The sequence below is a fragment of the Aquarana catesbeiana genome, linkage group LG01 (assembly GCF_042186555.1).
Source record: "Aquarana catesbeiana isolate 2022-GZ linkage group LG01, ASM4218655v1, whole genome shotgun sequence".
In the NCBI taxonomy this organism is placed as follows: domain Eukaryota; kingdom Metazoa; phylum Chordata; class Amphibia; order Anura; family Ranidae; genus Aquarana; species Aquarana catesbeiana.
The window spans coordinates 348221483-348244414 of NC_133324.1; the positions used below are offsets into that span (position 1 = coordinate 348221483).

Sequence of the window (22932 nt, forward strand, 5' to 3'; positions counted from 1 at the left end):
TCCCCCCCAAGATTCTGTTCTATCAGCAGATAGATTGGCGACAGTGGAAGACGAAGAGGATCAGAGAAGACAAGATCAAATAGCTTTTTTACACAATGCAGCGGATTAACCCCTTAGGTTCCACAGTGAATATAACAAGCATGCTTTACTGCATATACAGACTGATTTTACCATTGAGGGTTGAGTAACACATTAATTGAACAAGCTGAAGTTAGAAGCTGATTGGTCACTATGCACAGCTGCACCAGGTTCTGTGTGCACCGGTTATAGTAAATCTCCCTCAATGAGTTTAGCCTTGATTTTTGCTTTAAAGACAGTTCATAAAAGTAACCCATTTATATAGGTGTGTTATTAGGTATATGATACGCTGAAACATTTGAAAAAGTACACCAAATGAATAATAATGCTAAGTTTAACCAGATCCGGACCAGCCGCTGCAGTTATACTGCCGCAGGTTGGCGCGGCTGAGCAAAGCACCGTAGCTGTACGTCGGGCGCGCGGCCGCCTAGGCATCACACTTTGAGAGACCCTAATCTGGAATGTTTACAATTTACAGTTTATATAAAAGTACAAAAAAGACAAAAACACAAAAAAAGGCCAAAAATAGTTGTTGTTTTATTTTTCTTCTCTCTCTATTGTTCTTTCTCTTAGGTTCGCACTCTGTTGTCGGCTCTATTGTTCGATCTCTATTGTTCTATATCTATTGTTCTCTTTCTATTGTTCCTGTATTTTAGAACTGTAATGTTTTATTTTTACTATATTTTATTGTATTTGCTTTGCAGGTATGGTATGTCTTACTGTTATACGGTAATGTTACTTTGTTTACATTTGCTTAGCAGGTACGCCATTCAACTGCAGCACAGGTTTATTTATTCTGACAGTAACAGCGTTTGCTCCCACGATACCTAAAGCTGTGACTCCAGCGCTGTAGGAGGTGATTTCACCACCACAGTTAAAAAAAGAGCATATATGCTCAAACATGGAGGCAGGGGTGGAGGATTGATTTGCTCCTAACATTAGGGGTGGAAAAATTTATGACCAAAAATCTACCAAACCTCAATGAATATGACCCTTCACCTCATCCCAGTGATCAAGGAAAATTAGGGGTGGATTGCCCACATGCTTCAGTATATATTTTTTAGGCACAGAATGCGTTAAAAAATGTTTTATTTTTACCATGTTTTATTGTATTTGTTTTGCAGGTATGGTATGTCTTACTGTTATACTGTAATGTTACTTTGTTTTATTGTTAACCATCATTTGCTTAGCAGGCACGCCATTCAGCTGCAGCACTGATTTATTGATCTTGAAAGCAATAGCGTTTGGTCTCACGATACGTAAATCAAGGACTCCAGCGCTGTAGGAGGTGATTTCACCACCACGGTTAAAAACAAAAAATGGTGCAAAAGGCCAGTATTCTAATGGTGGGCATACCCACCGATCAATCTCTTTTTTTAGTTCAGCCCACAGGCTGCATGAAAAAAAGAACTTTACAATATATGCCCAACAAGGACCAGCAGCATACTGGTATGTTGCTGGAGTTTGAGTGGTTATACCAGAATGACGCCTGCAAGTTTAGGTATCATCTTGGAATAATTCTTTTCAGCCAGCGGCCGGCTTTCATGTAAAAGCAATCCTAGTGGCTAATTAGCCTCTAGACTGCTTTTACAAGCAGTGGGAGGGAATGTTCCCCATTCCTCCCCCACCATCTTCCATTGTTCTCTCGGGCTCTCCTGTCCCAACAGGGAACCCGAGAATGCAGCCGGTGGTTCCGCCAGCTGACCATAGAGCTGATCGGAGACCAGAACGGCTCCAATCATCTCTATGGTCTAAGAAACCCGAAGCTACGAGCAATTCATGACTTTCGCCGGATATAAACAGTGCCATTGGGAAATTGGGAAAGCATTTTATCACACCGATCTTGGTGTGGTCAGATGCTTTGAGGGCAGAGGAGAGATCTGGGGTCTAATAGACCCCAATTTTTTAAAAAAAGGGTACCTGTCACTGCCTATTGCTAGCATAGGGGATATTTATATTCCCTGAGATAACAATAAAAATGATTAAAAAAAATGAAAGGAACAGTTTAAAAATAAAATAAAAGCAAAATTAAATAATTAAAAAAAAAAAAAAAAAGCACCCCTGCCCCCCCCCAGCTCAACAGCAATTGCACCATGCATGTGAGGTATCACCATGAAGGTCAGATCGAAAGGCAGTAATTTTAGCGGTAGACCTCCTCTGTAAATCTAAAGTGGTAACCTGTAAAGGATTTCAAAGGCTTTTAAAAATGTATGTAGTTTGACGCTGCTGCATGTTTGTGCGCAATTTTAAAGCATGTCATGTTTGGTATCCATGTACTCGCCATAAGATCATCTTTTTTATTTCATCAAACATTTGGGCAATATAGTGTGTTTTAGTGCATTAAGATTTAAAAAAGTGTTTTTTTCCAAAAAAATTGCATTTGAAAAATCGCTGAGCAAATACTGTGTGAAAAAAAAATTACAACACCCACCATTTTAATCTGTAGGACATTTGCTTTAAAAAAATATATAATGTTGGGGGGTTCAAAGTAATTTTCTAGCTAAAAAAAAAAATATTGTTTCATGTAAACAAAAAGTGTCACAAAGGGCTTTGTCTTAAAGTAGTTAGAAGAGTGGGTGATGTGTGACAAAAGCCTCTAAACGTTGTGCATAAAATGCCAGGACAGTTCATGCCAGGACAGTTTGGGAAAATACCAAACTTTTTTTTTTTTGCACAAAGTTGTCACTAAATGATAAATTGCTCAAACATGCCATGGGCATATGTGGAATTACACCCCAAAATACATTCTGCTGCTTCTCCTGAGTACGGGGATACCTAGGCTTGCCACTTTTTCTTCAAGCCAAACCCGAACACTTTAGTGGTGCACAGTACATTTTTTTTTGTTTTTGTATACACTATAGGATTATACCAGAACTGGAACACCTTTGGCCACTCCAAAAAGAATAATAATGTGACGTGCATAGTGCCCCCTCACCCTAAGGTCAAGCCCTGTTCAGAGCCACATTCCTGTCTGAATAATGCGTCCGGGTTTCAGGTCGACTGAAACCCGGACACATGATTCAAAACCCTAACTGTCCGGGTGAATCCCGGACAGGTGGCAACCCTAGGGATGCCACATGTGTAAGACTTTTTGGGAGCCTAGCCATGTACAGGACCCCAAAAACCAATCACCGCCTTTAGGCTTTCTAAGGTCGTAAAATGGTGATTTTCCTTCCTCACTACCTATCACAGTTACGGAGGCCCTGAAATGTCAGGATAGCACAAAACCCCCACAAATGACCCCAGGTATTTGCTAAGAGGCATGGTGAGTATTTTGCAGCTCTCATTTGTTTTTGAAAATGAAAAAAGTAAAGAAAAAAAAATTTTGTTTTCTTTTTTCAATTTTCAAAACTTTGTGACAAAAAGCGAGATCTGCAAAATACTCACTATACCTCTCAGCAAATAGCTTGGGGTGTCTACTTTCCAAAATGGGGTCATTTGGGGGGGTTGTGCCATCTTGGCATTCATGGCCTTCGAAACTGTGATAGGTAGTGAGGAGTGAAATCAAAAATTTACGCCCTTAGAAAGCCTGAAGGCGGTGATTGGTTTTCGGGGCCCCGTACGCGGCTAGGCTCCCAAAAAGTCCCACACATGTGGTATCCCCGTACTCAGGAGAAGTAGCAGAATGTGTATTTTGGGGTGTAATTCCACATATAACCATGGCATGTATGAACAATATATCATTTAGTGACAACTTTGTGTATTTTTTTTTGTTGTTGTCACTTTTCAATCACTTGTGACCAAAAAAAAAAAATATTCAATGGGCTCAACATGCCTCTCAGCAAGTTCCTTGGGGTGTCTACTTTCCAAAATGGGGTCATTTGGGGGGGGGGGGGGGGGGTTGTACTGCCCTGCCATTTTAGCACCTCAAGAAATTAGATTAGGCAGTCATAAACTAAAAGCAGCGTAAATTCCAGAAAATGTACCCTAGTTTGTAGACGCTATAACTTTTGCACAAACCAACTTGCTGACATTTTTTTTACCAAAGACATGTGGCTGAATACATTTTGGCCTAAATGTATGACTAAAATTGAGTTTATTGGATTTTTTTTATAACAAAAAGTAGAAAATATAATTTTTTTTCAACATTTTCAGTCTTTTTCCGTTTATATCGCAAAAAATAAAAATCGCAGAGGCAATCAAACAATATCAAAAGAAAGCTCTATTTGTGGGGAAAAAAGGACGCAAATTTCGTTTGGGTACAACATTGCATGACTGTGCAATCACCAGTTAAAGTGGCGCAGTGCCAAATTGTAAAAAGTGCTCTGGTCATTGAGCAACCAAATCTTCCCCGGGGCTGAAGTGGTTAATGCAGAAACCAATTTAACTGTTTCACGACTGCCCTATAGCAGTTTTGCTGCTACAGGGTGGCCGCTGTGTGCAGGATCACGCTTATATATACGTGATTCCGCACTTCCGAATGTGTGGCACTGGCGGCTCCCTCCCTCTGTGATTATGCTGTGATTCATTACAGAGGCAGAATGGAGGTCTGCCTATGTAAAGAAGACAGACTGCCATTCCGACAGTAGGGAAGGCATGGATCCTGTGTTCCTGCAAAGCAGGGACATGAATCCATGCCTTCCACTACTAAACGCACCTCCCACACAGTACACAAACACTAGCTAGGCATGTAGTTAGCCCTTTGATGGCCCCTGATGTTAACCACTTCCCAGCCAGTGTCATTAGTACAGTGACAGTGCATATTTTTAGCACCGATCACTGTATTAGTATCACTGATTCCCAAAAAAGTGTCAAAAGTGTCAGTTAGTGTCCGATTTCAGCTGCAATATCGTAATACCACTTTAAGTCGCTGATATTCGCCATTACTAGTAAAAAATAAATAAATAAAAATTCCATAAAGATATCCCATAGTTTGTAGACGCTATAAATTTTGCACAAACCAATCAATATACGCTTATTGGGATTTTTTTACCAGAAATATGCAACAGAATACAAATTGGCCTAAATTTAAGAAGAATTTTTTAAAATTTTTTTTATTGGATATGTTTTACAGCAGAAAGTAAAAAATATATGCTTATTGGGATTTGTTTACTAAAAACATGTAGCAGAATACATAATGGCCTAAATTGATGAAGAAATTTGATGTTTTACATTTTCTTACTGGATATGTTTTATAGCAAAAAGTAAAAAAATAGTTTTTTTTTTTTTCAAAATGGTCAGTCTTTTTTGTTTATAGCGCAAAAACACAGACACAGCGGGTATTTGCCAGGTGTGCAGGAGCGGGTTGGTGCGACCTGGGTTGGTGTGTGCACTCCTCTGTTGTAGATATTGGAGAGCGTAGGCTAAAGGCACAGAGCCAATTGGAACTGTGCCATGTGATTGATGTGATGGTCAGTCATGACGATCACCAATGTAAACAGTGTAGTACTGTTCACATTGGAAAGCTCACCCCTTCTTTTCATAACAGAAGTAGGGGAGAAGCACAATGCAGTACCCATATGTTGCGGAGCCCATGCACACCGGCGCGCCCCCAGGGGCACGCAGCGGCACGATCTGCGACCTGCTGTGTCCACCGTATTAATCACATGACACCAAATAAACAATAGTCATGAATGGAATCCATTCATGACATCATTGTTTACTACAGTGTGTGATCTGTAATTGGTCACACGTAATCACATGGTACCTGGGCCAATCGCAGCACCCTGTACCATGAGATAGCTGTGGGCCAATCACAGCATCACAACAGTGTAAACAACAAAAGCCATTCATGACAGTTCAATCAATTGCTGTTACAGTGATCCTCACTGTAACAAGAAACCGCAGTGTAAAAGAAAAAAAAAATATGTTTAACTCAACCCCCTTTAATTTTGAAATATATATATATATATATATTGTAGACGCTATAACTTTCACACAGACAGAAATGTGGCAGACTACATTTTGAAAGGAAATTTATAAAGAAAGATTATTTTTTTTGCAAACTTTTATAACGGAAACTAAGAAAAAAGTGCTTTTTTTTTCTCAAAATTTTCGGTATTTTTTCACTTATATAGCAAAAAAAGAAAAAACAGTGGTAATTAAATACCACCAAAAGAAAGCTATATTTATGTGCAAAAATTTTCCTAAATTTCATTTGAGTACAGCGTATGACGACGCAATTGCCAGTTTAAGTAGAACAGTGCTGAATAGCAAAAATGGTCATGAAGGGCATAAAGCCTTCCAGAGGTCAAGTGGAAATCCTCCTTGCTGCAGAGGAGGGACTAGCAATCAAAGGTGGGGGTTGGGGGAAGAATAAAATGCCAGTGAGCAACAATTTTGCAGCATAGTTTAGGGGGCTTAAAGTGCCACTGACCATGGATAATGGGGGAGGGTTTATGTGAACTGACCACCATTAATTGTGGGGTAGATTTGGGAGGGTTTAAAGTGTTTCGGATTTATCCAGGGCGGCACAGTGGTGTAGTGGATAGCACTCTCGCCTAGCAGTAAGAAGGGTCACTGGTTCGAATCCCGACCACGACACTACCTGCCTGGAGTTTGCATGTTCTCCCTGTGCCTGCGTGGGTTTCCTCCGTGTACTCCGGTTTCCTCCCACACTCCAAAGACATGCTGGTAGGTTAATTGGATCCTGTCTAAATTGTCCCTAGTATGTATGAATGTGAGTTAGGGACCTTAGATTGTAAGCTCCTTGAGGGTAGGGACTGATGTGAATGTACAATGTATATGTAAAGCGCTGCGTAAATTGACGGTGCTATATAAGTACCTGAAATAAATCAATAAATAAAAATATCCATGACATCTAGCCCTTGCACACAACCTCCTCAATATTCAACACGGCATGTTTCTTCATTTTTTTTTAAAAACAAAGTGGTTCTCCACTTTTCAAAAAAGGGTAATTTCAGGAATGTTAGTACTGTCCTGGCTTTTTTTATTTGATGTGCTTTATACTAGAAAATAGGAAAAACAGATTTTTTTTTTTAAGTTTTCAATCTTTTTAACTTTGTATAGTAAGGAAACCAGTTCCCGCCAGGCCATTAGCAGATTGATGGCCATTAGCAGATTGACGGCCGGGTGCTTTCCCATCCTGACTGGACATCATATGATGTTCTGTCAGGATGCCCCGTATGCGCAGCTGCAGGACTGCGCAATGGTGCCATCTGTCACTGGCCGTGTCCCCGGGGCACAGCCGATGACCAATCAGAGTGAACGCTGTCCAGGGGCGGCCCGTCCATTAAGGGAGCACGAGCGCCGCCCCCTCTGTCACTCCACCCCCTCTATGTAGAATGGATAGATTCATGCATAGCATGAATCTATCCATGGCCGCTGTATCCACCCCCTATTCAGGCGTCTGTTCCCCTTTTGGACGCCGGGCACCCGAATTACAGTGGCGGAGGTGGTTTTTTGGAAGCACATGATTAGAGCCATAGGCTCTAATAGGCTTCAAAAAGGGTAAACTTGGATCGCAGAGCATTGCGCTCGCAGTCCACTCAGGTGTGTTAGAAAAGCAAATTAATATTTGCTTTTCTAACACTGAACCGCCTCTCCACCAATCAGGAAGAGTGGGTCTAATACCTGTCACCGGATTGACTGAAGGCACAGGCGATCCCATTGGCCGCCTAGCAGAAGGCAAGAAAAAAACGCATGGAGGACACAGGAGCCGTTGCCTGACCTGCGCTACCCGTCCCACAGCTCGCTGCCATCCCTCGCTGCCTTACCCCCCACTACGATGGAGTAAGTGCCGGTCAGACAGCGGGCGGACGTATGGTGTCACAGTGGCTGCATTTGCTGGGCACAGTTGGCTGCATTTGCTGGGCAAATTTGGCTGCATATGATGGGCACAGTGGCTGCATATGATGGGCACAATAGGCTACATTTGCTGGGCACATTTGGCTGCATTTGCTGGGCACATTTGGCTGCATTTTCTGGGCACAGTTGGCTGCATATGATGGGCACAGTTGGCTGCATATGATGGGCACAGTTGGTTGCATATGATGGCACAGTGGCTGCATATGATAGGCACAGTTGGCTGCATATAATCAGCACAGTTGGCTGCATTTGGTGGACACAGTCGGCTGCATATGATGGACACAGTCGGCTGCATATGATGGGCACAGTGGCTGCATATGATGGGCACAGTTGGCTGCATATGATTGGCACAGTTGGCTGCATTTGCTGGGCACAGTTGGCTGCATTTGCTGGGCACAGTTGGCTGCAATTGATGGGCACAGTGGCTGCATTTGATGGCACAGTGAGGCTGCATTTGATGTTTTTGTTTCAGTATTTTTCAGAATTTTTCAGTTCGTTTGCGCCCCCCCAAAAATTTTGAGCACCAGCCACCACTGCCACCGTCACAAATCACTGAAGGTCACATGACAGTTGTACCCGTCCCACAGCTTGTTGCCGTCACCCGCTGCCTGACCTGGCACCACGATGGGGTAAGTGCCGGTCAAACAGCGGGCAGGCGGGCATATGGTGTCACAGTGGCTGCATTTGCTGGGCACAGTTGGCTTCATATGTTAGGCACAGTTGGCTGCATTTGCTGGGCACAGTTGGCTGCATTTGCTTTGCACATTTGGCTGCATATGATGGGCACAGTTGCCTGCATATGGTGGGCACAGTTGGCTGCATAGGATGGGCACAATTGGCTGCATTTGCTGGCCACAGTTGGCTGCATTTGCTGGGCACATTTGGCTGCATTTCCTGGGCACAGTTGGCTGCATATAATGGGCACAGTTGGCTACATATGATGGGCACAGTGGCTGCATATGATGGGCACAGTTGGCTGCATATGCTGGGCAAAGTGGCTGCATTTGCTGGGCACAGTTGGCTGCATTTGCTGGGCACAGTTGGCTGCATATGATGGGCACAGTTGGCTGCAATTGATGGGCACAGTGGCTGCATTTGATGGCACAGTGAGGCTGCAGTTGATGTTTTTGTTTCAGTATTTTTCAGAATTTTTCAGTTCGTTTGCACCCCCCCAAAAATTTTGAGCACCAGCCGCCACTGCCGCAATCACAAATCACAGCAGGTTACATGACAGTTGTACACAATAGATGGCTTTTTTTCAAGCCTTCCACTGTGTACAAATGTGTTGCTAGCTGTGATTGGTCAATTTGATCACATGGTACCAACAGGGCCAATCACAGTCCAACAACAGCAAACAATATGTGTAAAAAAAAAAATGTTTAAATCCTGATCACCTCCCCAGAGCAGTACAATGGTACTATGGTAACACTATATTGCTCTAGTCACAGTGTGTTAAAAAAATCATGAAAAATACTGTAATAAAAAAAAACTGTCATCAGTCAGTGTCGCTGATCACCACCACACCAGTCATATGATGACACTGTACTGCATTGGTGACAGTACATTTCAAGTGCGACAGCACTGAAAGCTGAAAATTGGCCTGGGCAAGAGGGGGGTAAAAGTGCCTCATATTGAAGTAGTTAAATACCACTAAACAAAAGCTATATCTGTCTCATTCATTTGGGTACAGCGTTGCATGACAGACTTATTGTCAGTCGAACTATCACAGCACTGAAAAATGGGGCCCGTCCACAAGGGGTGCAGGGGCGCCGGCCCCCTAATCTATGTGTCTGGCCCCTAATCTACATGCAGGGCACCGGATGCATGGATTCCAATGGGTTTTTTTTTTCTTTTTTAGTAGCACGTTATTAGAGCCAGAGGCTCTAATTGTCTTAAAAAAAAGGGTGGGCTCAGGGTGCAGAGTACTGTGCCCTGAGCCCACCCAGTTGTGTGACAATAGTCTTCCTGATTCTCCTCCTGGCCAATCAGGAAGTGGGTCCTGAGACCCGATTGGCTGAGAGGAGAAGCAATCGTATTGGCCGCAGAGGAGGAGGAGGAGAAGATACAGGGGAGGTTGCTGTGATGCTGAGGAGGAGGGAGAAGCCGACGAGGAGGAAGCGCTGTACCGTGACCTAGAAGGGGTAAGAGTGCGGGGCTGGTGTGCTGACGATTGAGCTACGGGGGGTGCAACTGACCTACCAACTGGGGTGGTTCCCCCCCCCCCCCCCCAAAAAAAAATGGAGAACCAGCCGCCACTGCTCGACAGGAAGAAGGTGTAACATGACGAGATCTGTAGGTGTTAAAAATAAAGAAGATCGTCTCAAAGCTTTTATAGTTCCCACTTAAATATACAATGCTAACTGATGACCTCAGTGAAAACTGAATTTCCAATATGTCTCAGAATACATCATTTTTTTATTAAGGTTAATAATTGCCTTTAAAGAATGCTTGATCTGCTGACAGATAAAAAAATGAATAGACTGGTAATATTTATGTAAGAAAAGAAAACAAACCCACAGAGTATTATAGCACATAGCTCCCAACAGTTCCTATTCTATTCAAATATTCTGTATTTAATCAACTTCAACTTCAATTCAACTTCAATCAAAAATGGTATTTACACATCTAAGAGAAAATAGACCGTTCCTCTGCTCTTTTCTTCAGTGCTGAATTTGAATTACCAGAATGTGTTTTGTTCCAGTGATATTTCTAAAATGTTGTAGTTCCCATCACTTTCTGTCTCAGTGACAATGATCACCAGGACAAATACAGAATAATCTCCCCAGCAGAGACGAAGGAGGAATTCAATAAAGAAATAAGGACTATCTTTTGGTGCTATGGCCCATTAAATTGGCCTGCGTCAAATAAAAAAATCTCTACCGCCCTTTTTGATAACTTTACTGACAAGTGCGTCAGATGGGCAAATTCAGGTACAGTAAAACCTTGGATTGAATGTAACTTGGTTTGAGAGTGTTTTGCAAGACAAGCAAAACATTTTTTTAATAAATTTTGAGTTGATAAACGAGTGATGTCTTGATATACAAGTAGCGTTACGTCACAACTGAGTATAAAAGAGAAGAGAGGCGCCTCTAAGTGTAGCAATATGATTACATTTAATGAAGGTACAACATTTAGCAACTCACATAGTTGATGATTAAAACAGGCACATCTTAGTATGCAGGCATCCGGGGTAAAGCTGTCCACATAGACCATCCTCCTCACCGCCATCGACGTCATCCCTTCCATGCTGCGCCCCACGAGCGATTCAGGCCTTGGTTTCAGATTGTTCTACTGCAGGGTAGTCTTCCCGCTAACGATTGCAGACTGACAGAGGTGAGAGCTGGCGGTGCTGAGCACGGTCTATGTGGACAGCTTTACCCCGGATACCTGCATACTTAGATGTGCCTGATTTAATCATTAACCATGTGAGTTGCTAAATGTTGCACCTTCATTAAATGTAACCATATTGCTACACTTAGAGGCGCCTCTCTTCTCTTTTATACTCTGTAGCTCCTGCTGGATTTTGCTTCTAATCCCCTTGTGGAGGCTTCCATTTGTGGATGACATTTTATGGTTACACAACCTATCACATTGCTATAATCTTTATATATGGACTATAAACTGAAGGACTTATGAATAAATGGTTGTGGAACGAATCACCTGAGTTTCCATTATTTTTTATAGGGAAATACGCTTTGATATACAAGTGCTTTAGATTACAGGCATGTTTCCGGAACTAATTATGCTCTCAATCCAAGGCTTTACTGTAGTTCTTAATAGTGCCACTTTTATAAAGTTGTGCTTTTAATGCATACTATTCAAAAATAATTACCTCCATTTCAAAGATAACAAAACTGGGGGTAATTAAGACCAACTGTAAGTTGGCATACAGAGACAGGCAGGGAACTTGTCCCTGTATGCAGTGGAGAAGAGCAGCATATTTGCCACTGCTACCCTCTTCCTGTCACTGGTATTTAAAGTGGATGTAAACCCGATTCATGAAATTTGAGCTGGGCACATATATCTGCAGTGTTTTCTCATCTCTCTCCAAAGCACTAAGTCCCGTAATTTTCTGCTGCTCCGTTCTAATGTTATCAGCATGATAACTTCTGACAAGTTCTCTGACACAGGAGACAAAAGCAGCTGAATATTTGGATTCAGCTGCTTTTAGTCTGGGTGGGTGCTATATATAGATTAGCAGAGAGCTGGTCTATTCACAGCACAGCTCTGCAAGTATCTGCCTATGTGGAAGGGGGTGCCTTACCTCCAATCAGTTGTCACACAGTGTATGCCCAGACACCCCTCCCACTGCTGAAAGAGGAAGTAAAAGTTCTAACATAATGTGAACTTTTTAACCGCTTCAGCCCCGGAAGATTTTACCCCCTTCCTGACCAGAGCGTTTTTTGCGATTCAGCACTGCGTCGTTTTAACTGACAATTGCGCGGCCGTGCGACGTGGCTCCCAAACAAAATTGTCGTCCTTTTTTCCCCACAAATAGAGCTTTCTTTTGGTGGTATTTGATCGCCTCTGCGATATTTATTTTTTGCGCTATAAACAAAATAAGAGCGACAATTTTGAAAAAAAAACGCATTATTTTTTACATTTTGCTATAATAAATATCCCCCAAAAATATATAAAAAAACATTTTTTTTCCTCAGTTTAGGTCGATCGTATTCTTCTACATATGTTTGGTAAAAAAAAATCGCGATAAGCGTTTATTGATTGGTTTGCGCAAAAGTTATAGCGTTTACTAAATAGGGGATAGTTTTATGGCATTTTTATTAATAATTTTTTTTTACTAGTAATGGCGGCGATCAGCGATTTTTATTGTGACTGCGACGTTATGGCGGACATGTCAGACATTTTTGACACATTTTTGGGACCATTGTCATACAGCGATCAGTGTGATTAAAAATGCACTGATTACTGTGTAAATGACACTGGCAGTGAAGGGGTTAACCACTAGGGGGTGGGGAGGGGTTAAGTATGTCCTAGGGGAGTAATTACTAACTGTAGGGGGATGGGCTGTGTGTGTGACGTCACTGATCTCTGCTCCGATGACAGGGAGCAGAGATCAAGTGATACTTGTCACTAGGCAGAACAGGGAGATGCTGTTTACAACGACATCTCCCTGTTTGTCCTCTCTGTGAGGCGATCGCGGGTATCCGATGAAAGCCTGAGCTGGCCGCTCCCTGCCCCTCCACAGCCCAGCGCTCCAATGAGTGCGGGGGAGGCAGAGCAGTGAGTGGTGACTGACAGTCAGCAGCTCTCTGCTCAGGGAGCCCTGAGAACCGAGTGATCAGCGGTGTTTGATCGCTCGGTTCTCAGTGTTAGAGCCAGCGGGGGGCAGATGCAGCATCGGACCGCTGCTACATCCACTCAGGTAAGTATGGTTAAACAAAAAAGGATTTCCCATACTTTTCTTTTAAGCACTTACAGCAATGTTTTTTTTTTAATTCTTTTGGCAGAAAGTGTTAAACCATGTTAGTACTCCTGGCAGTGATCTTTGGTTTCTACAACCCCCTGTACCCTCCACTTGTTGGCTGGACAGTTTTGTCTGTAAAAGTGGAGAAATTATACATTTAAATGAAGGCACGATGAATATAAAAAAGAATTCCTATACTGATTATTATCATTACAGGTGTTAACCCCAAATAGTTACCAGAGGACCCTCTGACTGAGCCCGGCATGCTAAACCTGAGAGGAGGTCAGTGACAACACCACTAGGTCAGTCTGTGGGGGGAGGGGGTCACTGATGTAAGAGGGGAGTGAATACATCAAGGTAAGGGGGGCACTGATATAAAGGTTCCCCTTTATATCAGTAACCCCCCTTCACTTTGCGAAGGGTGGTCTGTGGTCAACAGAGTTCTCCCCACTTTAGAGTTCCCCGCATTCCCCCTTAAATCAGTGTCCTCAGAGTTTTCCTTTACATCAGAGTCTGCAGGATTTCCCCTTACAGTTTAAGCCTGATGTATAGGGCAATGCTGCAGCGCCTGATGTAAGTTTACTGTACAAAATAAAGTCTGTTGGCATGGACCATAGGGTGAGTACTTGGATTGAAAACTGGCTACAAGGGTGAGTTCAGAGGATGGTGATAAATGGGGAGTACTCAGAATGGTCAGGGGTGGGAAGTGGGGTCCCCCAGGGTTCTGTGCTGGGACCAATCCTATTTAATTTGCTCATAAACGACCTGGAGGATGGGATAAACAGTTCAATCTCTGTACTTGTGGACGACACTAAGCTAAGCAGGGAAATAACTTCTCCGAAGGATGTGGAAACCTTGCAAAAAGATCTGAACAAATTAATGGGGTGGGCAACTACATGGCAAATGAGGTTCAATGTAGAAAAATGTAAAATAATGCATTTGGGTGGCAAAAATATGAATTCAATCTATACACTGGGGGGGAGAACCTCTGGGGGAATCTAGGATGGAAAAGGACCTGGGGGTCCTAGTAGATGATAGGCTCAGCAATGGCATGCAATGTCAAGCTGCTGCAAACAAAGCAAACAGAATATTGGCATGCATTAAAAAGGGGATCAACTCCAGAGATAAAACGATAATTCTCCCACTCTACAAGACTCTGGTCCGGCCACACCTGGAGTATACTGTCCAGTTCTGGGCACCAGTCCTCAGGAGGGACGTACTGGAAATGGAGCGAGTACAAAGAAGGGCAACAAAGCTAAAAAAGGGTCTGGAGGATATTAGTTATGAGGAAAGGTTGCGAGCACTGAACTTATTCTCTCTGGAGAAGAGACGCTTGAGAGGGGATATGATTTCAATTTACAAATACTGTACTGGTGACCCCACAATAGGGATAAAACTTTTTCACGGGAGGGAGTTTAACAAGACTCATGGCCACTCATTAAAATTAGAAGAAAAGAGGTTTAACCTTAAACTATGTAGAGGGTTCTTTACTGTAAGAGCAGCAAGGATGTGGAATTCCCTTCCACAGGCGGTGGTCTCAGCGGGGGGCATCGATAGTTTCAAGAAACTATTAGATAAGCACCTGAAGGACCACAACATACAGGGATATACAATGTAATACTGACACATAATCACACACATAGGTTGGACTTGATGGACTTGTGTCTTTTTTCAACCTCACCTACTATGTAACTATGTAACTATGTAAGTTGGAACTCTGATGTAAAGGGGAATGCTGTGGACTCTTATGTATGAGGGAACTCTGTGCTGGGTATATTAACCTGACCTTCATGTAAATGGAGCAATATAGTTTTTGACTTTTCTCATAACTTAAACACATTCCTAATAGCACTAGCTATATGTTTATAGCTTATATATTGATATTTGCATTGAATTGGCAGTAAAAAATGTGGCTGTCTGTCAATTTCATTATTTTCGTCAGTAAAAAAAAAAAAAAAAAAAAAAAAAGGTGCTGTTTGTAAATTTTGGGCATCCTGTCAGTAAATTTCACATTGGAGGTTTGGCAACACTGAACACAGATCCTAATGGGAGTGTTGATTGCCACTTTAAGCAAGCTCCTAGCAGGCTTCAGCAGGCTTTCACCAAGCTTCAAAAAGTGCTGAAGCCTGCTAGCAGCTTGCTCCCATTAGGATCTGTGTTTAACATTTAAAAACTGGAGCTGAATAGTACTATTAAAGCTTCAACAAAGCTTCCTGAAAGCTTTGCAAATGCTTTGTTAAAGCTTGCTGTTCACTGCTCTTATACAAGCTGAAATCTGTGTGAAACAAACCTGAGAAATTGATTTGATCACTTCTGTAAGCAAACCATAAAACTCTCTTGTTTACTGACTTTGCTAATAATATCTAATATGTTGCAATATAGGCAAACAACTAAAGATTACAACACTAACAGCCTTGAATGCACTCTCAGAAGTACAGTTACACTAGTAATAAACTCAGAGATAGCAATCTATATGCATGAGATAATCAGGTTAAAATATGCTCTATTATTGTTTCAGATAATTCTTTCACTGCTTTTAGCTCCTGAGTCTCTCCCCTGCATACTGTACTGCCTCTTGCTGTTCCAACTACAGTCTTGACAGACCTTTAACTTCCTTGTTTCATACCAATGTAAAGGTATAGCGAGGAAGATGGGAAGACTAAGCAGTGCACTTTTGCGCCACCATGCTATCAGCTGCTGCATTTCAAATTATACTGTCAACACAACAGGGCAAGATGGCAGCCAACAATATCAAAGATCATCAAAACAAAGTAAATATTGTTTGCCACCTAGAGTGGAGTGAGTCCTTTCTGAGAACATAGGCCTTAAGCTGGCCCCAGACGGTCCGAATCTCGGCCTGTTCAGCAGGAATCAGCCGAGATTCGAACCATGTATGGGCATGATGAATATACCCAAGTTGATCGATTGATCAGTTTTAGTACAACCAGCCTGTCAGACTTTACATGCGATTATTGCTATTGGCAGAGCACAATGGCTCTGTGGGAGGGATTTCAGGAAAGAAAATCGCTCAGTCTATGGCCGGCCTTAGGGTCCTCTCCCTTCCATTAGGCCTGTCTGTACACACAGGGTAAGAATGTCCACTTCCCTGTGAATGGATATACATATATGGCTAGTAGATGTTAACAAAAGACTAGGTAAAATGAAGTTAGACTCTCCAACTCTGGTCCAGAATGTCTACTGTTATTTGGACCTGACTAGAAGGTGATATTTGAGCAGGTGATGAAATTCCCTGGGTCTTATTTGACCATAATCGACTATAACTAATTATATTATGCCGGAAAATGACTACATATTATAAGAACTATAAGGTCAGGAAAAATATCGGAGCAAGGTATGTAGCATTTCTGAACATTTACAGTTACTTGCCTAAATTATGTCAGTTTTCTTTGTTGGATGATTATTAACTTTAGGGAAGATTTTGACTACACCATTTCCAAGAAAAAGGTGGAAGATCTGGCCTGTCCAGCTAAGGTCCATAGTTACTTTCCTTCTCATCTAGACCAACATTTGTGAGAAAAAATGATGGCAGTCAATGATTACCCACTGAGATTTCTCAGTGTGTTAGCTAGTTCTTCCACAGCTTGCAAGTGTGCCTTACTGCTTGTAAAACTGCCTGCTATTGCAAATACTAGGATGTGTATGGCTGGCCTGAGCATAACATCTGGCTTCAGAATTTAACGATAATGTTTAAGAATGTTAAGGTATTAAACGTGCCTCATATATTATTTCATTATACTAAAGCATACTGTTATTGGTTATAATTGACTGGATAAATCAGAGGAAGCAAAATTCTATGAAATTATATGAAGGGGCTCAAGGACCTTAGATGATGATGTAATGCCCATGACGCAACCAGGGACAACACTGGCTGGGGCTTCTTGGGAGAATATCGATCTAACTGATAGAAAACCTTGTCCAATCACCATTATTTTTCCTCTGATCAGCCAGTGCTGTAGTGTGCTTCTCCTTCCAATCAGTAGGCTAAACATAAATGACTGTGCTGCTAATAGCCAGACCCTGGTTACCCTATACAAAAAAGTCAGTCAAAAATCAGTTTGGAAGACACTTTGTTGCTCTAATAATGTTTGTTCCTAAGATTATAGTTTCTAAAAACCACATATATTGAGCAAATATGTAGACATGTAACATGGATTAATATCTAGTAGTAGTAGGTAATAGATTACAAGACTTACTATTGCTAAGACAAAATAGACTTGAAGTGCTAACAAGTGTGTAATCTTACAATGAAAACTGTCTGGAGCCTCAAATTTTAGTTTGGGCCCTCACACCAGAAGTTAAGACGTTCCAAAGTTTCTTTAGCACAAAACCAAATGGTACTTAAATGTCCTTTACTTTCTGTCACAGAGGGACATGAGATTTTGTTAATGAGTGTCAGGAGTGTAAGAAGGCAGATTAAGCAAAGCCCTGGGTTTAGGATGGGTGGTTAGCAGATCACCTGGCATACTGAGCCTAGATTGTTCCACGTGTTCTGATTTGGTGGGAAAGAAGTCTTGTGTTTAATCAACTATATGTTTCTTAGATTGTTCCATGTGTTCCGATATGGTGGAAAAGAAGTCTTGTGTTTAATCGACTATATATTTTTTTAAGATGTCCATATACAGGCCACATATCTACTTGATTAGACTGTGTAAAACCTTAATCTGTTAATTGCCTGTCTATACAACAAAGCTGTCAATCCAATTTCATTAAGATTTACTAACAAATGGAATAGTGACATAGGTTGGTACATGTTTTTAGCAACTAGACATGTTCATTTTTGTGGCTATCAATTACTGCCTTCATCACTCCCCACACATCTCAGATGTTGGTAAATTTGAACGGATTAGGAAAGTTTTTTTCTCAACCCAATTTTACTTGACATATCTGGTTGGGTTATCTAAATAATTCTAAAAAACAGGGAATTTGTTGGCCAGGCTGAATGCAAAATTATCTGATTTAATGAGCTAAATCTATACAAATAGCCATTTTTGTCACATGTAATTCAGGCTACTGCTATATAAATAACAGGTGTCTACAAACATTAGACCACTGTTGGTCTACATTCAATGATCCTTGATATAAACAATCTTTATTCAAGTATGCAAGTCTGCATTAGGTGAACTTGCATGTTGGTGAAGGAGAAAGGAACACAAAAGCATTTCCTTCCAATCTGATCCATTGTCCCTCTGCAGAACACGCTCCGCCATCAGGCATCAGGAAGTCTATAGGCATAGCCACAAATAACCTAGACTGGGCAAACAGTTTCTAATAACTGTAGACATATTAAGAATTTTGCAGTTTTATTGAAATCGGTTTGATTGAAAGTTAGCAGCCTGCAGAAGTTCACAGCAGTACACAAATGCTATCAGACCAGCAAATACCAGAGCAGTCAGATTACCAATCTTGGCATGATCATCAGTCTAGGAGAGTAACTTGAGTAATGTTTAAAGTTATAATATTTGCCTTGTTCGCTGGCTTTTTTTTACCATATAATACCTAGAGCTCCAATTTCTCCACAGGATCAGGTTATCTACTAGGATATATATTTCAAGACCTCACTTGTCCTATAACGTGCAGATAATTCCGTCTCTGAGCTCCATCTTATCCCGGATTTAGTGTTCAGATTTGAGTGATACTGTCTGACAGTTCCTGCATTTATCCTACACTGCGCCTTACAATATAATACAGCCCACATCATGTAGACACTGGTGTAAAGGGATAAAAAAATTAAAGGGGATAATCAAATAAATAGATCAGGAGAAAAGTAAGGGGATATGATACAGAGAAAAAATGGTCAAATATGTTCAATAAATGAATTATCTTTCTAATTAGATAGCATTTAGCATTCCTTAATTGCACAGCTACAATTTTACAATTACCAAGGTTTTTTTTGTAAAACCATGAAACGTAGAAGTGTTTGTATTTTTATTTTATTTGAGCTCTTTTTTTTTATTTACCGTTTTTATATTTAATAAATGGTATTTATTCAAAGATGATAAAATATATTAATTTTGTTATGCCGCACATACTGCAGCAGGTTTATTATCTACTATATTGTTCTTCAAAACTTTTACACAGAAAGTTTAAACTATACGGAAGAGAAGATGGATTCATGCAAGCAAATTAAAAATATATATCAGCATGCCAGTGCTTTATCAGGTTTTTTTTGCCTTCCTCTGGATCAACTACGGGTATACAATAGTGTATATGGAGGTATTCTATTTTTTTTTTCATTGGTTGAATTAGATGGATTAGTGTATTTTTTCAACCTGACTAACTATGTGACTAACAATATAATTAAAATGAATAATAATTGTTAACTATGTAACAATTACATAGTAACATAGTCTGATTGGAAAAAGAAACAAGTCCATCAAGTTCAACCAATAAAAGGGGAACAAAATATACAATTCTATATACACAATTCTATGCCCACAGTTGATCCAGAGGAAGGCAAAAAAAACCCACCAAAGTATTATCCAATTTAATTCAGCAGGGTAAAAAATTCCTTCGTAATCCCCCAAGAAGCAATCAGATATTCCCTGGATCAACTTTTCCTATTAAAATGTTAGTATCCAGTTATATTATTTAACAATGATTATGTCTATGTCTAAGTTTGATACTTTCTTTACATCAGTTAATGAAGAATGTTCCAATTGCATGCTTGTATTCTAACAGTGACACGTTAAAAATTGCATTTTCCTGCGCATTTTGTCTTTTCAGGAGCTTTTTTCCAATTTGTATACCTGACACAGCGTTATATTTGAAGAGTATTTCCATATTTTCACAGTCTCTGTTAGGCCCCAATCCCTTTATAGCAGAATATAGATTTGCAACTTCTTGCCTTTCATTTTGCAGCAACTACAAGCCCCATCATGCCTTGTGATAGAGAAGAATGTTTGGTTTCAACCATAGCATGCTGGTAGCTGGTAGCTTCTGCTGGGCTTGTAGTCCTCCCAAAACCTGTAGGACCGAAAGCTGCCCGTACATGTTGTAGAGGAATTGTGGTCTACAATGCACACTTAAATGAATGGTTAGAAGTTATAAGACTTGTACTTACTACACAGCAGTAAGGTCTGAACAATATAAGTAAGCTTTTATTTATTTAAACATTTAAATGACGTTAAACGAACTATATTAACTTTATCTTAATTTTAATAGACAACACAAAACACAGATGGAAACTACACTTTTCCATTTTATCACACATTATACAGAGTACGCATAAAAGTTTTCAGAGCTAGCTGTTTGTCTCACCGCTCCCAGACGAGCCATCACTCTCTAGGCCATGGGTGCTCAACCGGTGGTCCTCCAGCTGTAGCAGAACTACAAGTCCCATCATGCCTCTGTCTTTGGGAGTCATGCTTGTAACTGTCAGCCTCGCAATGCCTCATGGGACTTGTAGTTCTGCAACAGCTGGAGGGCCACAGGTTGAGCACTAATGCTCTAGGCCTATGCTTTAATTAGGGAAACAACCTCAATAGCAGTATAGTACCAGTATGAATATCGACATAAAAAAGGCGGTCCGGATCTGGAGCCAACATTTAAACAAACTTATGTAACATTACCCATACAGAGATAAGTCTAATTATTCTTGTGTGCCAGAATTAAACAAGTGCAAGTCCAATGGTATTTCGTAATTCTATGCAAAGCCCTTTCCCAAAGCCTACCTTTACAACACACACTATTCCACAACTTATTATTGGGAACCTAGAGTTTTCATAGCAGTACTACAATATAATATTATTCATCTCACTTCCACCTTTCTTATCACAGTATACAGATACAGCAGAGGTGAAGCTGGTCACTAGGCCTATTCATCTTACTACTTTAGCACTTTAGTTATCATTCATCTGGAAAATTAGGAAACAAAAAAAACGCAAATCTGGTTTGAATAACCTGTATAGTCAAACAGATAAAGCATTTACTGTGTGACCATTCACACCTAGATACATTAGGTAAGGTGCCTAAGGAGTTATTTGTGACCTTTATTGCTTTAATGAATTTGACATTTGAGATTCTGATCTGCAATAGCAAATTCCTTGACACAGCACAATCAACCCGATCGAAACACACTTATCTAATGCTATAATGATCTTTAATTAGGTGCAGTATTGTGGGACAGCAGGTGAGTGGAAGATACAGACTGAAACAGGTTGTGCCACAGAAGGGTGACAGTAAATGAATGACACAAAGTGACAAAGTCCAGAGCACACAAGACAGACAGGAGTCTAACTTACTCTGAGTGTGTAACACTGTGGTCAGCTCTTCCTGTGTTCTCTCTTTTCACAAATCCCCATGCAAATCCTGGGCAAAGCCTGCTCTGCCCCTACGTGCCAATCTGCCTGCCCTTGTGTCTCCCAACTGCCCCTGTCTGATGCCTGTGCCCTGGGTGCAGGGGTTAAATAGCGGGCCTGTGAGCTCACACTTATCTCATTATGGGCTCTCCAATAGCTGCAGCCGGGGAAAGATAGGGAGGGAGAGGGCAGAGGGCAACGGAGAGGGAGGGGGTGCTGGAAAATTATTCACAGAGTGTTGGATCTGTCAGATCCAGGACTAAATCTCTCCAGTAAGGTAGCAGAAGAGGGGTGGAGGGGCAGGAGGTAAGGGGGTGTGGGAGAGTCTGGCACCGTCCGTCCTTACCCATTCAACATGTGAGTTCTGCCCAGTAACAAGATAGACAAAAAAAAACTATGATAGATAAATAGATTGACAGTTCTAGTCACACAGAGATAGATAGATAGATAGATAGATAGATAGATAGATAGATAGATAGATAGATAGATAGATAGATAGATAGATAGATAGATAGATAGATAGATAATTGATTAAAGCTGGACATTATACAATTTTCTTGTTCAACTTCCTTTAGATTTACCTTCAACTGTGTAGTACAAGGACCTGGCTGATTGCATACAAATTGAACGTGTATATGGTTTGACCTCATATTATATGGTTTTGGTAAATCTAAAGGAAAATCGTATATAAAATTGTAGATAGATAGATAGATAGATAGATAGATAGATAGATAGATAGATAGATAGATAGATAGATAGATAGATAGATAGATAGATAGATAAAGCCAGACAGATGATAGGTTAATATAAAAATAATATAAAGATATTAACCAAAGTGAATGAGTGACTGATATACTACATAGATATACTAGATAGATATTAATCATACAGATATAAGCAATAACATGCAAAAGGCAAAATAATGAACAATTATTACATGTACAGCACAGAGAAAAAGTACATTTTTGGACAAAAGCAATGGATAGTGAGAAAAGGACTTGGAGCCGGGTGTTGTACCTGTGGGCTCACCATGCATTACAGGTGGTTGCCTGTCACCTAGTGTTATAGATGTTAGTCTGTCAGTGTGTAATAGTTGTCGGTTTGTCACTGTGTGTGAATCCATCTCTAATCCCCTTGTCACAGTGTGTTAGTGACAAGCTTTGCTTCTATTGTTGTGTTAGTGTGGTTATACTCGGGTCAAACAGACTACCCCCCCAGCACCACCATGATGTAATGGTGCCTGTCCTCTCCACTCCCCATGCTGCACCTCGTTCTCCGGATAATTAGCAGAATGAAGTGTTAAAGGGATTACACAAAACAATCCTTTAAAGAGAGATGGGATTA

General features: G+C 41.0%; 1 protein-coding gene across 1 annotated transcript in view; it reads right to left on the bottom strand.

Annotated features, from left to right (window-relative positions):
* The window catches only part of NRL (neural retina leucine zipper), a 48349-nt gene extending 26597 nt beyond the window's left edge, over nt 1-21752 (bottom strand). The window contains exon 1 of the mRNA XM_073632275.1: nt 21532-21752. The gene's annotated coding sequence lies outside the window, so the exon portion shown is untranslated. The remainder of the gene's footprint in view (nt 1-21531) is intronic.
* Between the last annotated feature and the right edge of the window lie 1180 nt (nt 21753-22932).